The following is a 17,376-nucleotide window of genomic DNA, read 5'->3' as shown; positions in this document are numbered from 1 at the left end:
GCAATGAAGCGTCGTCGGATGCCGTCGGTGCTGCCATGGGAGCTATCGCATGGTGCTTCCATGGGAGCTGGCTTATCATGCGGCTGCAGGGCACCTGAATGGACGGCTCTCAAGGCGGCTTAATTTAGACTAAAATCATCCAGGTGATTTGTAGTAGCCGCCACTGCCTAATTGGCTAACTCAATTTCCCCGCAACTTTTAGGTACTGCTTGATCGATCCTGTCTATGTCGATGCCGTTTTACCGAAAAAAAGTTACCCCCGCTTTGTATTACAAAGCAACCAACATCGATACAGAGGAGTGCTCGGGCGAGAAGCACAACAAGCCCAAATGAAAGAGAAAGAACAAAGAAGAAGAAAGAAATGCCAACAACGGCAGCGCGACAAAGCGCGGATGACCCGCCACCGCTGCGCCCTCCGAAATTGACCCACCACAGACCCAGGCTCCGACCCGCCGCGTACCAAGCAGCACCTCCAGCAAGGAAAGCGACGTCGACGACGCTGCTGCCCGGACGTGTCCTAGGGTTTCCCCCGGCACGCGAAAGGAAGTGGGGGATGGATACATCCGACACCCTCCAAGAAGGGATGATGGCAGCCGCAGGTGTCACCGCATCGGTGCCGGAAGAGAGCCGGCAAGGGATTTCTCCCGCACTCCAAGCCCCACCGCCCAACCAGGCCGAAGCCAACCAGCCACCACGCCGCCCACCAGCATGCGCCACCGCGGTCTTGACGCCACCCACGCCGCCTCACCGAGATCACCACCACGAGGCCAAGAGGATGGAGAGAGACGCACGAGGCAACAGGAGCAGCAGCACCGGAGCCACGCGGGAGGGAACTACCTCCATCGCAGTCGTGCGGGAGGCCCGAGTCTCCGGCACCGTCGCGGTCGCCGTCCGGACGCAGCAGCAGGGCATACCAGGCCACCCCTGGCCCGGCCAGGCCCGATTTGGGCCCGTAAAGCCCCGCCGGCCACGCTGCAGCAGGGCAGTACCAGCGCCGCCAGCATCCACCCGCCCATCGCCGCTCCCCTGCCTCCCGGAAGCCACACCGACGACCCTCCCTGCCGCCGGCCCGCCCAGACCCAGATGCGGGCCCAGATCTGGGCCGAGCGGGCCGCCAGATCGCATCGCCGCGCCGCCCCGCCGCCAACGGCAGCACCGCCGCCCAGAAGATCCCCCGCCACCACGCCGGAGAGCACCGCCGCCGCGCCGGACCGCCGCCGCCTGGGAACACCCCGCAGCGCCGCCCCGCCCCGCGTCGGAGCGACCCGCGAGGAGAAAGGCCAGAGGCCGCCGCCGCCAGCGCCGCCCGGGCCAGGCCCGGCCGGACGCCAGCGACGGCGGCAAGGAGAGAGGGAAGGGGCGCGCTCGGGGAGGAGGCGCAGGAGGCGCGACCGGTCGCCGGCGGGGGCGACGCGGTCGCGAGAGGAGGGAGTTCCTCCCTCTCTCGCGGTCGCGGGGGCGATGCCGTTTTACAAGAAATTGCTATTTTTGTTTGGGATTGGTGTAATTGTTATTTTTGTTTGGGAATGACTAAAGAACAACATATATAAGTATGTTTCCCCTGATGATCGGACAGGCGAGCCTTCGGTACATCTTCTTTTTTTCGGGTTTACAATCCTCTGCAACTAGTACTCCCTCCATTTTTATTTACTCCGCGTATTAGGTTCAGTCAAAGTCAAGCTTTATAAATTTTGACATAGTTTATAGATAAAAATAGTAACATCTATACGTACTAATAAAAGAAATAGGTATTCTTAGTCCATCATGCTATTTTATAGAAAAACCCCTGATATTTTTGACATTGAATCCGCAGTACATATCAAATGTTTTTTAAATTACTCATGTCTTCTAAACCGTAACTCCAAATTTAACATGATATATATGGAATTTGATTAGAAAAATATATAGAATCTGAATATGATGTTATTTTACCTATTAACCATTTAAAATAATATTATCTAGGGTGCAATCTTAATCAACAGTACATTATCCGTCTTTCTTTCGTATCGGTACTGATCCGAGTTGTGGATGAACATCTCAACAAAATCAGGATTGGAGACGAAGTTGAAGAACACTTGCCCGTTTCTTTGTACGTATTAAATCTACATGCAAGTCGTGTTTAAATAGAAGACATGTGGAATCTTGAACTTGCGCTTTTGTAGGCAAAGACCATCTTTGTTTGAGTCATAGCTATAAATACTCAGATTAATATTTTGTAAATTAAGAACGTGTGATATTCTTTTCTCCCATTGCAACGCATGCACCCTTTTGCTAGTATACAATAATAAATCAATATCATTAGATTTATTATTAAATGTACTTCCACTTCATATAGATTTGTTATGGTAAATATTTATATTCTTTTCTATAAACTTGGTCAAATTTTAGTAAGTTTGATTTGAGTCAACTCTAATATACGGAGTAAATAAAAACGGAGGAAGTACTACCTCCGTCCAGGTTTTCAAGTCCCCAAGACCAAATGCATGGACCAAGACGCAATGTGTTGTAACTGCGCTGAGATATTCTAGCAGAAGGAGCGGCCAATGAGCTTGGTGTAGTAACTGCATGCATGGAAATCACTTTGATTTTCCCTGTGCATGCTACCGAAAAGTAGTACTCTCTCTCCCTTGATTACTCGCTCTCTCTCCTGGGTTATTGTCCAAAAGGACCACCTGTCCAATGGAATCGCCAGAAAAAACCCCCTCCGGATAAAATTGGCAAAAAGATCCTCTTGGTCGTGGCGGCAAGCACGCCAGCCGACACGTGACACTTGTCGCCACGCCTAGAAGCGGTAACACTGTTCATTGTACTGTTCGCGTGAGCACTACGGAAAAAGGCAACGGGGCGAGTAAACAGTACATGCCGCCTCATGCAGTGGTGGTAGCACTGTTCACATGACAGTGAACAATATTTTCGAAAAAAATTCAAAAAATAGCAGAAAAAAATAAAAAAAAACCTGGATCTTTTTTGTTAGCAAAAACAATCGAGTGTTCTAAGTGGGTGCAAAATTTCAGTTTTTTTTTGAATTTTTCTGCTATTATTTTTTTATTTTATTGAGATTACTGTTCACCCTCTCGTGAATAGTGCTGCCGCCACCACGTGAGGCGGGAGGTACCGTTCACCCGTTTTTCTCGTTTCCCGCATGAACAGTACACGAACAGTGTTGCCATCTCCGGGCGTGGCGGCAAGTGCCACGTGTCAGCTGGCGCGCCTGCCTCCACTGCCGGGGGTCTTTTTTTGCCAATTTTATCCAGAGGGGGTCTTTTCTGGCAATTTCATTGCGCAGTTGGTCCTTTTGGACAAAAAATCCTCTCTCCCTTGCATGCATGCAATGAATGATTACTAGCTTATCTCTCCCTTGCATGCAACGCAGCATTTTACTTTTTGCATGGCCCTGGAGGCAACGGCCTAGTAAATACTAGTCATCAACCCGTGCGACTGCACAGGCTAGCAGTCTATATAAGTGCACATTATTCAATAAAAGCTCAGAAATATATGTAGAAATGAAGAATATGTTTTGGAATGGTTAACATTAGAATATGTGACAAATTAGGAACTTCCGCCAAAGAGAAACATGGCATGATTCATAGACACACGAACTCGTTAGTAATTGATAAGATGAAAATCATTCCATTAGATTTTCAAAATATTTTTAGTAATTTTGTGTTAACGTGTGCTTACAACACAAATGGCTAGATATACATACCGAACACTATATATAGTCATCATGCAAAAGTTTATATCTCCATCTGTTCACGAAGTAAAGGCCAACGTGCTTCCTCCCCATGTGGATTTACTTGGTTTACCACAAAATCCATCTAGCTTTGTTGATTTCATTTTTTTTGTCTTATAGGTTCCCAGAAGGATCATTTTTTTGGGGTCCTCTTTATGACCTACGGATTATACTATTGAGTTTATCAATTTCCCTTTAGAATGTTGTGCGGCGAGAGTATTCGTTGGTAATAACAAAACATATTCTAGATTAAGCAACCAAGCATGATGCATGATGTCAGAATTAAACAAAAAAGTGAACCTTGTTTTGATGCTAACTGAGGAAGAAATAGATTTGCCATATCAAAGTATAATTATTAAATCCACAAATACTTGCATATTAACACTAATACACATATGATATAACGAATACACGGACACTAAATTGATAAAGTGCTCTTGTGTGGTAAAATATTCTATTCTGTCAGGGTTGCTATGCTGCGTCAATAGAACACTAAAGGAGCAAAGTAAGAACAACAAAAATACACACTACATCAATAAAGTACATACTGTTGTTTCAAAGTATGAAATATGCTTGAGAATAGTAGAATCCCACACTGATACTTCAAGTCTCGAGGGAGATATCAAATAAACATTATTCAGCAAGTATTCTAGATCCTGGGCTAAAACCAAATTAATGTACAAAACATGTTATGGGTTTCTACACTACAATAGGAAGACAAATTATTATAATAAGTCCACGTGCTTGAGCCACTAAAAAATACAACCGAGTAATTTATTTTGTCTATTTTTGACATCTTTCCTTCCTCCTCTTTATTTTCCTACAGAATGCAATCATATAGGGTCAAATGTTTCTTTTCGTACATCCAATAATATATATATACATATTTGTTTTTCGAATTTTTAAAAGCTTAAAAATTAATAAAGTGGACGGGCATGCAACAAGGTTCACAAAATCAGCTCCTGTCATTTATGACCTATGTATGCGGGAGAAAGAAAATATATATGATGGACAGTCTGCAAGAAAACTGGAAAGTTATGCAAATATAGATGAGACTGTTGTACTATGTACGTAGGAAGTGATCCTCATACCTGATGATTGTTTCCTGGATATTACATCGCATAACGTATATGGTAGTTTTGATTTTTCCAATGAATAACCTTATGTAAGCACTTTCGAGAACAGAAAAATGTCATAATTCCGATGCTATGATTTTGCTTCCTAGTAAAAGGATTGGATTTCAGGAACTGAGGCGTAAACTTTAAGTTAATTAACAGATAAGTTTCGAGGGAATAATCTTCATCATTAGATACACAGTACAGTAGTACTTTTTCAAGCCAAACTTGTAAGCCCTAATCAATGTTTCAAATAAGAACAAAGCAATGTCACACAGTGACGGAGAGGCCCTCCATCCGAATATCTAAATAAAGACATCCCTAAGTTCTGGGAACCCACAGACCATGTAAGAAATATTTCAGAAGATTGCAGGATGAGAATAGTTAAGGCTGGTCATAATGGGCAAGAACATAAGCTAGTAATTTACACACTTCCCTAGACTATGTTACTATCTTCATAGTGGGTAGGAACATCTATATAGTGTCATGCAACGATGTATTTATTAAGTTATAGACTCATTGTTTCTTGGAGTGTGTGATGTTCCGGTAACTTAGCTAGTTACCACAAACACCTCTTTCTTCATTAAATATGTGTCACATAAGCAAAGTTGTATTGGAGTGTGTGATGTTACTCCTAAGTTCCTCCCCATTGTGACCAGCCTAATATGGTTTTACGTTGAAGCATGCAGCAAAAACTTCGTATGATTTGTTTAATCAATTCATCAAACCCATGGTCCACACAAATAATGGAACCATAGCTTGATAGATGTTCCCTTGTAATGAAGTATCGACTATGCACGTCATGTAGTGATGTATGTATTAGAAAGTAATAAATATACTGTAGAAGAAAAATTCCAAGGCGCTCCTTCGTACTGGAACTGCTATTACCAGTGCGCAGAAGCTACATAATCCATCGCTTCTCTAGTGAAATTGGGGATGGATATAAACAATTCTCACCTTGTAATTGGTTCCAGGAAATATGCTCAAAGAGATGTCAGTACGGGCCAAGTAGGTAAAATAAAGATCAGGCTAACGTGAGATCCATCCGAGCAACCAAAGTGAATTGAGGTAGTCTTGGTTACGGGCGCTTACCTATATGTTTCAGCCGCCGAAGCACAAATTTAGTGCCTGTTTATGCAACATCGAAGTCATCTACTCAGGAACTATCAACTAAATCCATTAGCTAACATGGTTTGACATAGAAAAACACCTATAAATTGAGCGTTCCTTAAGAATTTAAGTGAACTGGCATAAACTGAACTTGTTGGCAGATAACCTAATTACTTTTCTTGCGATGAAAACACTACTCTGGGAATTCCATGGGTGTTCGTCGAGGCGGACACAGTTAATTTTCATCTATTCCCTCGAGGTAATCCCTTGATCAGAGTGTTCATAGATGGATATGTAGATAAGGAATTTTCCTACTGCTGTGGTCGCCGGATCTGTTGCACACTGTCGTCAGTACAATTCCTCCAGTTCAATGATTTTGCCGAAATTAGACCACGTTGTCGGCAACTTGAACCTGGGATGATTCAAAATTTGGAGAGGTTAAGGGCAGGAACCTGGCAACTTGAACCTGGGATGAATCAAAATTTGGAGAGGTGAGGGGCAGGATCCTGAGGACAGCAAGAAGAGAGCGAGCAACTATGTGGAGGATGAGAGAGAAAGGCTCTAGGGATCACTGTTCTATACCATGCGTGTCTACTCTGTAGGATCTGAGCATTGAGGTGGGGAAGCATGTTTTCAATCCGCGCTTTCACACATTTAACCCCTAGGATTAACGTGTGGGTAAGAAAGTGATGGTGTCATCAGGTAAGGATGTTTTTTTATATCATGTATGACTCGTTAAAGTGAGAGATAAATTGCTTACAACCTCTAAGACTCTTCAGCCCGTATTGAAATAGAAGTCCTTTTCTATCATCTGACATTAGACGCATGAATTTGATCTAATGTCTAATATTAGAAGAAGAGAGACCGTATTTTTTTAGGAAAGAGAAGAGTTCGTCCCTTTCTTTAGGAAAGACAGGAGTCTGTCTCACGTAAACTTGAGGGAGCGGGCAACATGAGTTTGTATTCTTTTAGAGGAGGGAGGAGTTCGTCCATTTTTTTAGGAAATATAGGAGTCTGTCTCACGTAAACTTGGGAGAGCGGGCAATATCAGATCTGACGGCTGTCAATTAATAATTTAGTCTATTTAATGGATTTTTTTTCTCGAATATGCACGAGCGTGCATATTATATATTAAAGAAGAAAGGCAAAGAAAGCCTCCACCATGTTTTACAACGTTCCGGTTACACTTATTCTTCCCTACGCGCCCACCTTTCTAAACTACCAAAGAAGGGCTCAACATCCCCTTTGAACTTGCCGGCCATCGACCATATCCTCCCTTCGGACTTGATCCTAGCTATAAGCACATCCATGGAGGGGGTTGCCCCTTCAAACACGGCAGCATTGCGATGTTTTCACAACTCCCAAATAGTGAGAATGAAGATAGTATGCAGATCTTTGCGTCGTAGGTTGTTCGGTCCTTGCTTGTCCCGCAGCCAAACATCCAGCGTGTCTTGGGCCGTCGGTGCCCATTGCATCCTGCCCAAAGCCTCACAGATAACAGCCCATACAGCACGAGAGAACACGCATGTTAGTAGCACATGGTTGATCGTTTCCTGCTCCTGGTCGCAAAGAGGGCAGGCGTCCTGATGCGGCAACCCTCTCCTTGCCAGTCGATCGGAGGTCCAGCACCGGTCCCGTAGTGCTAGCCAAGCGAAGAACTTGCAGTTAGAGGGGGCCCTGGATGCCCAAGTAAGCTCCGCCGTTGGTGCCACCTCACGGCCCCAAAACTTTGCCGCATAAGCCGACCTCACCGAATAGCGACCGTTCGTCTCCCAGGACCATGCAACCTTGTCCGGTACATCCACCTCCGGCTCCCACGTGTGCACACACAGCCATAGGGATAAAAACTCCCTCAAGGCATGCTCATCCAGCTCCGGGTCGACATCCATAGCCCATGACCCCTCCTCAATGGCCGGTGCCACATGCTTCGTCAGTCTCACACGGTGGTTGATCATGCCATATATAGTTGGTGCGATCTCCTGCACCCTCATCCCATTAATCCACCGGTCCTCCCAAAAGAGGGTGTTCTGCCCACAGTGTGCCTCGCACTTGGTAGCAGCCTGGAACAAGCAAAGTGCCTCCGTTGGAACCTTTATTGTGAATTCACTCCAAGGTCTGCTCACGTCCACCCGTTGCAGCCATGGCCACCTCGCTTGCATGGCCACATTTAGCCATTTGAGGTTCGGAATGCCCAGTCCTCCGGCCCACTTCGGTGCACAGACTGAGTCCCAGGCGACAGCGCAGTTGCCACCATTCGCATTGGCTCGCTTGCACCACTGGAAACCTCGACACACTTTGTTCATCGCAGCTATGGTCTTCATTGGGATATCCAAGGCCATCATTGCATGAATGGGCATTGCACATAGCACCGATTTGACCAAAGTCAGTCGTCCACTCTTAGGCATCAAATCCGCCTTCCATTTAGGGAGGCAGTTTGCCATTTGATCCACCAAGTATTGCAACTGTGCCGGGGTTTGCTTCCTCAGGCGGCGGCACTGCCTGCGCCGGCATAGCCCGCGCCCGACATGACCGTGCTCTGGAACACGGCGTTCGGCTGGGCCGATCCGGCGCCGACGCTCATCGACCTCACGGGCCCTGAGGGCGACAACAATGACGCCTAGGGCAGCGCGCCGGCGCGTAGTTTTTAGTTTGTTTTTATTTTTATTAAATGCTAATGTGGACGCGGAGACTCCCGCCGGCCTTCGTGGTCGGCTTTAATGTTTAATTAATTTTGTTTTTATGTTAAATATGCATGCATACTTTTTTTTGTGCCGTCAAAATGGGTCGCGCCAGCGTTGGGCGCACACGCCGACCCAAATGCCGAAGCAGACGTTTGTGTCCGTCTGGCTAACCCAAACAGACAAAAAGTGAACAAAATCACCGTCCATTTAAATCGGACAGTTAGAGTTGCTCTTAAATCGAGGCTCGTGCTTTTTTACCATGCTTTCTTTACTACTGCAGCAAGGACGCGGTAACTAACGTGCTGCTGCTGTAAAAGAAACAGTGCAACCGCGTGCTCGTCACCACCCCTAGCTGTTGTTGCAGCCAGCAGTAGGGATGTCAATCGGGCCCCGTTTAATCCCGTTTAAAGTCCATTTATAATATGATAGTTCAAAAAGATTTTTTGTTTGTTTAAGAAAAAGGAACTATCAAGCTAGCAAAAACTAACTAAACAGGATTGCGGACGCCATTTATTTGCCACTTACATCCCTAGCCAGCAGCAAAGCCTTGCCTCGGTTCTCCCGCTCGGGGGGAGGTTTCGACGAGAAGCGGACGGTTTACCTACATCCCGTGATGGCCCGCCTTGAGCTTGTTCTCGTCCGCTCGTCTTTTTTTGGTTTTGGATGCACATGCATCAATCACGTGATCCCAACCATAGTCGCACAGCTACCATTGATGCGCCGACGGATACATGCAAGTTTGATTTTCTCGCGTTCCGCAGAGGCACCAATAGCCTTTCTTATTTGAACATTTTTGGGAGTTCATCTTCAACTCTGATTGCAAATAAGCTTTGACATCCGTTCACGACACTGATACAGAAGTCAGTCCTCGAAAACTTCTCGAATACATTTTAACCACTGTTTAAGCTAACCAGACGATACCATGCAAATACGATGGATTCCATTAAATCTCGCATATACTTTACATAAATGGACAATTTTTGACCGTTTTACATAAACTAATAAAAAACTAAATTCTAACCGGACGATCACCTCGTACGTGTTGTCGCCCTGTGATACGGAGCCCTGGCTACGACCTTGCCTTAGTCGCCGTTGACCGAGCGGTCGCTAAGAGCACCGGGGTCTGTTATGGATCGAGATGCCAGTGGTGCGGCAGCGTGACATCGGGTTACGGCAGCGGTTGCCTGAACTCCCAGTGCCATCGCGCTTGGTGCACCAGGATGTGCAGACGCTGCCGAGCGGGGCGGGCGAGTGCCGGCGACGATAACGGAGGAGGAAGAGAGCGGGTGGAGGAAGCGCCGGGTGTCGTGGTACTAAGTCTGGCAGTAAGAATAGGGGGTACGTATGAGGAGGCGAGGTCCTAGCTACGGCGAGGTTGTACACAGGAGTTTACTAGTTCAGGCCCCTCTCGGAGAAGGTAAAAGCCCTACGTCCCGGTGCCCTAAGGCAGTCGACTGGAATATGGTTGTGTGTTACAAGGGGTGCAAACGCTGGTCCCAGAGGAGGTGGGTGGCTTATATAGATTGCACCAGGACCCTAGCCCACCTCCGCTACAGGGGTTCAATGTACATTAAGATAGGGTGTTACTGCTAACGCCAGCTATAAAGTGTATTCAATGATCTTTAAGACTACGGAGTGAACGTCTGACCGCTGTCATCCTGAGTGACTCTAGGTCTTCTGTACTTCGAGTGGATTCCTGTATGGTCGAATGATTCCATATAGGTCGAGTGAAGTGGGGGTATCCGAGTGGGGTGACTGGTCGAGTGGATTGCACTCGATGGCTTCAATTGATACTTCCTGCTGTGCTTTGAATGTCTTTGCCTCTAGGATAGTGACCTTGGGTGGGGCGTATAGGTCAGGCCTATGACCCTACCCTAGGTCTATGGCATCGTCATTAGCCCCCGAATGGATTGAGGTCCAAGTAGAAAGTCAAAGTGCAACTATCCCTAGGTGGTTTTGGTAATTCATAACAACATATAGCTCATTGAGCTAATGCTATTCCAAGACTATTATTTCAGGAAAGCTCAATGAATGGCATGGCATGGATGATGAAAGTGGATCCCTCAAAATACTAAGGACAAAGGACTGGTTCAAGTTCAAAAGCTCAAGACTCCTCATTTTACATTTTAGTGATCCAAGATCACATTGAGTCTATAGGAAAAGCCAATACTATCAAGAAGGGATGAGGTGTTGCTTAATGAGCCTCTTGCTTGATGTGCTTAGTGATATGCTCCAAAACCCTCAACTACTTTCCCACATTCACAAATGACCTAAACCCAAAGCCAAAATCGGTCACACCGATTCTTTCTATCCGGCGCCACCGATTCCAAAAGTCATAGCCACTGCCACAAACCCTAAGCAAATCGGTCTTACCGATAGGGATCTCGGTCTCACCGAGATGGGGTTGCAATCTCTCTGTTTCCCTTCGTAACGTTTCGGTCTAACCGAAGTGAGCGATCGGTCCCACCGAGATTGCAATGTAAACTCTCTGTTTCCTTTTTGTAACATTTCGGTCTCACCGAAAAGAGCAAATCGGTCCCACCGAGTTTACCTGACCAACTCTCTGGTTAGCTTATTACCAAATCGGTCTCACCGAGTTTGTGTAATCGGTCTTACCGAGATTACGTTATGCCCTAACCCTAACCGAATCGGTCTCACCGAGTTGCATATTAGTCCCACCGAAAATCACTAACGGTCACTAGGTTTACTAAATCGGTCCGACCGAGTTTAACGATTCGGTCCCACCGAGTTTGGTAAATTGTGTGTAACGGTTAGATTTTGTGTGGAGGCTATATATACCCCTCCACCTCCTCTTCATTCGAAAAGAGAGCCATCAGACTAAACCTACACTTCCAACTTACCATTTCTGAGAGAGAACCACCTACTCATGTGTTGAGGCCAAGATATTCCATTCCTACCATATGAATCTTGATCTCTAGCCTTCCCCAAGTTGCTTTCCACTCAAACCCTCTTTCTACCAGATCCAAATCCTATGAGAGAGAGTTGAGTGTTAGGGAGACTATCATTTGAAGCATAAGAGCAAGGAGTTCATCATCAACGCACCATTTGTTACTTCTTGGAGAGTGATGTCTCCTAGATTGACTAGGTGTCACTTGGGAGCCTCCGACAAGATTGTGGAGTTGAACCAAGGAGTTTGTAAGGGCAAGGAGATCGCCTACTTCGTGAAGATCTACCGCTAGTGAGGCAAGTCCTTCGTGGGCGACGGCCATGGTGGGATAGACAAGGTTGCTACTTCGTGGACCCTTCGTGGGTGGAGCCCTCCGTGGACTCGCGCAGCCGTTACCCTTCGTGGGTTGAAGTCTCCATCAACGTGGATGTACGATAGCACCACCTATCGGAACCACGCCAAAAACATCCGTGTCTCCAATTGCGTTTGAATCCTCCAAACCCTTCCCTTTACTTTCTTTCAAGTTGCATGCTTTAATTTCCGCTGCCTATATACTCTTTGCATGCTTCCTTGAATTGTGTGATGATTGATTACCTTGTCCTAAGATAGCTAAAATCTGCTAAACTCTAAAATTGGGAAAAGGTTAAGTTTTTTATTGGTCAAGTAGTCTAATCACCCCCCTCTAGACATACTTCAAGGTCCTACAGAAAGAAAGTTTAAGTTGAACCTGCCTTGATTCTTGTGCTTCACAAGTATTCATACTGGATTCAAGGCCCATGTTGAAACTTCGGCTTCATTCCAGTCGCCTTGATCGATTCATAGGTTGTCGAGTGAACTTATGCTCGCACTCGTCGAGTGTTGTTACGATGCGAATTCTTTGGCGCGATTGGTTACTGTGGATCCCGGATCTCACGGGATTCAAAAATTTGGGAAGCGCGCGAGGTGGAGCGTGCCGTTATAAGCAAGACGGATAGACAGGGCGCCTTGATTTCCGCACCACCTTTTTCGCCACGTACCCGGCGTGCGACTGTTGCGGGATTTGACAGGATTTCTCGGGCCCATGCGTCAGCCACTCGGAACTAGGCCCTTAAAAGGCGTCGGGGCCGAGGCGTCTGCACTATGTGCTCCCATTCCCCTTCTTCCTTCTGTGCCTCTCCACCACATCTTCCTCCGCCCTTGACGCCACCGCTCCGCCAGTGCGCAGCCTGCCACCATGGTGAAGGATAAGACGGCGGTGTTGGAGCGTGCAAAAAAGGCGACGGGGACGGCGAAGGGCAAGAAGATGAATCGGGGGTCGTCGTCAAGGTCTGCGCTGCCGCCGGGTTGGATTCAGGGAGATTGGATCCGATCTACGCTCCGACTAGAGGATCTGGAAGAGCTTGCTGCCACTGGTTTGATCACCGCCGGGGCCGCGAGGTTGCCGGAGGGGGAGATAGAGCCTCAGCCGCGGGTGGATGAGTGTGTCCTTCTTGCTACCCACGTCGACCGTGGCTTCTCCCTTCCTCCGCATCCTTTTTCCCGGGGCTTTCTGAACTTTTTCATTGCTCAGCTTCACCACTCCTCTCCCAATACCATCACGTATCTTGCTGCGTTCGTGTCCATGTGCGAGAACTTCTTGGCTTGTCGACCGCACTAGGGTCTCTTCAAACACATTTTCACAATCCGCTCCCAGACCGTGAAGAAGGAGAATCCGAGTGATGAGAGGACGCACGTGATCCAGATGTGCGGGGGTCTAGGGATCCAGATGAGGAAGAGGAGCACTTTTCCTACCATGACACTTCCCGAATCTATCAGGGGCTGGCAGTCGACTTGGTTCTACTGCCAGGATATTGCGACCCCCGGTCAGTCGACCGGTCTTCCCCCTTTTTTCCTAGATCATGCCCAGCAGCCTTCTTCACTGACCGTGACCGCAACGGAGAAAGTAGAGACGGACATGTTGGTCGAGAGGGTAGTCCAGTTGGTCCGTCAGGGTGTAACTGGCATGGATTTGTTGGTGGTGTTTCTCAGTCGATGCATCCAGCCGCTCCAAGCTCGTGACCACTCAATGTGGATGTACTCGGGTGCCAATGACATCGCTCGGGTTCACCAAGAGGAGGTTACGGATGAGACGGTGGCCCTTTGGCTGAAGAGCATTACCGGGAACAAGGATAACCCCATGGGAGCCATGAGAGTTGATCCATTTGACACTCACAACCAGCCGGACAAGGTCTGATCCTTGCTACCGAGTGTACTTCAATCTGTCTTGTAACCTTTTCTGAATCTGACTGATGTTTGATTAACTCCTTGCCTTGCAGGTTTACACTGAGATGTATTCGATGCCAAATGGGGAGCAAGCCCAGGAGCAAGTCTAGGAGGGAGCGGATAGCGCTGAAGAAAGTGGTAAGTGGCAGTCCCCAGATGACGACAATGAGGGGGAGACTGACGAGTCAGACAATGAAGAGGAGGAAGTCGACTCGCAACCTCGCACTGAGCGCCGATCCAAGCAGTTCCATGATCCAGCGGGTGGGCGTGGCAAGACTGCGGCTCTGAGTACGCAAGCGCATAAGCGCACTCGGACTTCGACTCCGGAGCCGTCAGAGAAGGTCGCCAAGCAGCCCAAGGTTGCCCCATCAAAGTCTCGGAAGACCTTGCCCAAGATCAAGATGGACGTTCCCGTTGCTTCTGCGTGAGTGTTCTGCCTTTCTGTGTTCTCTTATTGGCTCGTACTCCTGCTCTGACCGAGTGGATCGTGAACTTTTCAGTGCTGCAACTTTCGGGACCTCCATAGAAATTGACAAGGCTCCGGGTGATGAGGAGACTGATGACAGGGCTACTTCCAAAGCTGGTACGCTCTTGCCATCTTAATTTTGTTTTGTCGACTGGATTACCTGTCGATTGTGCCCTTATGGTTGCCTTTTGTTGCGGCTCCACGGGACGTCATTGAGCTTCCGGACGATGAGGAAGAAGTGCCACTGAAAGAAACGGGAAGGAGGGGCAGGGCTTCAAGCAGGAGGATAACTGCAGGCCAGGGGACTTAGTCGACATCGGCACCAGAGATAGTGGTCTAGCGATCCGGAGATCTGGCTCGGGCCAATGTTTCTTTTGCTAATCCACTATCGACTGAACGTGCCTCGGCGTCGACTGCTCAAGTCTTTGCTTCGCCTGCACAGCTCCATGCTTCAGATCCTGTGATCGCTCCGATTGTATTGTCGTCATCGCTCTTTGCTGCATACCACACTCCAGACGACCCGCTGAGTGCCGCCAGGGAGGCCCTTCTCCAGGCAAACCTTGTGATGGAGCAGATGAAGATGGTGCACAAGGCCAGTCAGGTTGCCTACAATGCCAGCAGCGCTCTGCAGGTCAATGTCAAGGTTAGTTGGTTTCCGACCGGTCTCTCAATTAGTGGTAGTTGCAACTGCTGCTTCATTGTTCGTAAGATGTCCCTGGATGAGCATTTTGGAACCTTTATGTGCATCTATCATGGGTCTGCATTGCGCATCCAATCACCCACTGGGTGTTTTGACTTAGTGTTGAATAGTACTTCCACTTGAGTCGACCAGGTTGAGTCGAGTGTTTCTGAACCAGTGGGGGCACGCAGAGTGCACCCACTGGGTGTAGTCCCCGAGACCGCTGTCGGGTGTTTTGATGCGGCAGGGGTCTTTGTCGAATGTTACTTCATTGTTCTTTCACTTGGTTGAATAGCTCGATCCGAGTGGAATCTAGACCAGTGGGGGCATGCTGAGTGCACCCGCTGGGTGTAGTCCCCGAGACCGCAGTCGACTGCTTGTAATTAGCTGGGGTATGAGAATCTTTTTTTTTTGCATACTCATGCTGGGAAGACCATGCAGAGTGAAGAACCGGACTAGTGGGGGCACGCCAAGTGTACCCACTGGGTGTAGTCCCCGAGACTACTATTGAATGTTTGATTCAGCGGTAGTTGTAGAGCAATTGTCGCAGAAATCTTGTGATCTTGGAGCTCAATTTGCTGAATTGGAGAAGAAGCAGATCAGCCTCAACTTCGATCTGGAGTTGGCCAAGAAGAATCTCAAGAAGGCTCAGGAAGAAGCAGTTACCATGGGAGGTAATAATTCGTCGACTGTCCACCTTATGAATCCTTTTTTCTTTTAGTCTCTTAAACCGAGTGACTCCACTCAAACAGATGTCCGTAGTGAAAACCGCCAACTCCAAGCTCGTCTGAAGAATGTTATTTCTTTAGAAAAAATGAAGCAGGCTCTGGAGAAGAAGGATCAAGACCTTTCCACAGCTCAGAAGGAGGCAGGAGAGAAAACGACACTTGCCGATAAAAAGCTGGCCTCATTCGACAAGTTGGAAGAGGAGAACTCCAAGTTGAAGACTGCCGTTACTGAAGCCAACCAGGAGGTCATGAGGCTGAAGAAGGAGAAGGAAAACTTGACTGACGAGGTTGGAAGTCTCAAGGCCAAGAAGGGTGAACTGGAGGCTTATCTGGGACAGCTCGCTGAGAAGCTGATCTTGAAGCTTGAAGGTATTTCCTTTTGTCCGACTGATTAGTCAATGTCGACTGACACGTCTTGTTAAACTGTCGACTCGCCGCTTTTCCGACTGTGCAGAACTTTGTCAAGACTTCAAAGCAGAGACTGGGCGGGTCGAGACAGGTCTTGACCCCATAAACTCTCATGTCAAAGATGACGTTGCGATGAGCGTGCTGGGATTGGAGTCTCATCTAGACATTGTTGTGGATTTTCTCGCTCGTCTGAAGGTGGCAATGTCATGGATCGATGCTGAACTCTGGCCTCAAGCAGAACTCCCAAAAGATCTCGAGTCTCTGATGACTCGACTAAACCAAATCCCTGGTCGAGTGCAGGAGTGGAAGAAGTCGTCTGCTCGCTATGGCACCGATGTTGCTCTATCGTTGGTCCGAGTCCACTTCAAGGATGTCAGAGAAGACAAGCTGGCGGCTCTCAAGGTTGCCAACACTAAGAAGCTCAACTTCTAGTCCTTCCTGGACACCTTCCTTGACGCTGCCACTCGTATCCCAAACAACATCAACCTTGACAGGTTCGTCGAGCCAGCAAGTCATCCTCATGCCGAGTGAACAAACATTATGCTCCACCTTTATTTGCCTCGGAATGCCGAGTGGTTTTGTAACCGTTAAACTCTTTCAGGCCTAATGCCTGAGTACTTCTGCCCATTGCGGTTCTGAACTTTTGCGGGATTTATCTGAACTTGGTTTTCTTTGAATACGATGGCTTTGCCTTTATCGCTTTTGAATGTCTTTCGATTCCGAGTGAAACTTGACCTTTTCACCTTTCGTCGAGTGGTTTTGATGATGTGTTCAATCGACACCTCGTCGTCCTGGCGGATCGGGATGGAGCGTATGTTGTACTTGTGATGCAGCTCTGACGTTGTGTTCAGTCGACACCTCATCGTCCTTGCAGATTGAGATGGAGCATACTTTGTACTTGTGATGCAGCTCTGACGTTGGATTCAGCCGACACCTCATCATCCTTGCGGATCGAGATGGAGTGTACATTGTACTTGTGACGTAGCTCAAAGGATCTTTGTGACTTAGGCGAGTACGGGGTCGCACCTAAGCTCCCGAGTGGGAGGATCGCTCTCCACTTGGAGTGTTTTTAACCTAGGCGAGTACGGGGTCGCGACTAAGCCCCCGAGTGGGAGGATTGCTCTCCACTCGGAGTGTTTTTTAACTTAGGCGAGTACGGGGTCGCTGCTAAGCCCCCGAGTGGGAGGATTGCTCTCCACTCGGAGTGTTTTTAACTTAGGCGAGTACGATGTTGCAGCTAAGCCCCCGAGTGGGAGGATTGCTCTCCACTCAGAGTGTTTTTAACTTAGGCAAGTACGGGGTCGCAG

Source organism: Triticum dicoccoides, chromosome 3B, assembly GCF_002162155.2.
Source record: "Triticum dicoccoides isolate Atlit2015 ecotype Zavitan chromosome 3B, WEW_v2.0, whole genome shotgun sequence".
Taxonomy (NCBI): Eukaryota; Viridiplantae; Streptophyta; class Magnoliopsida; order Poales; family Poaceae; genus Triticum; species Triticum dicoccoides.
The sequence above is the reverse complement of the archived record's forward strand: the minus strand, read 5'-3'. Positions refer to the sequence as shown.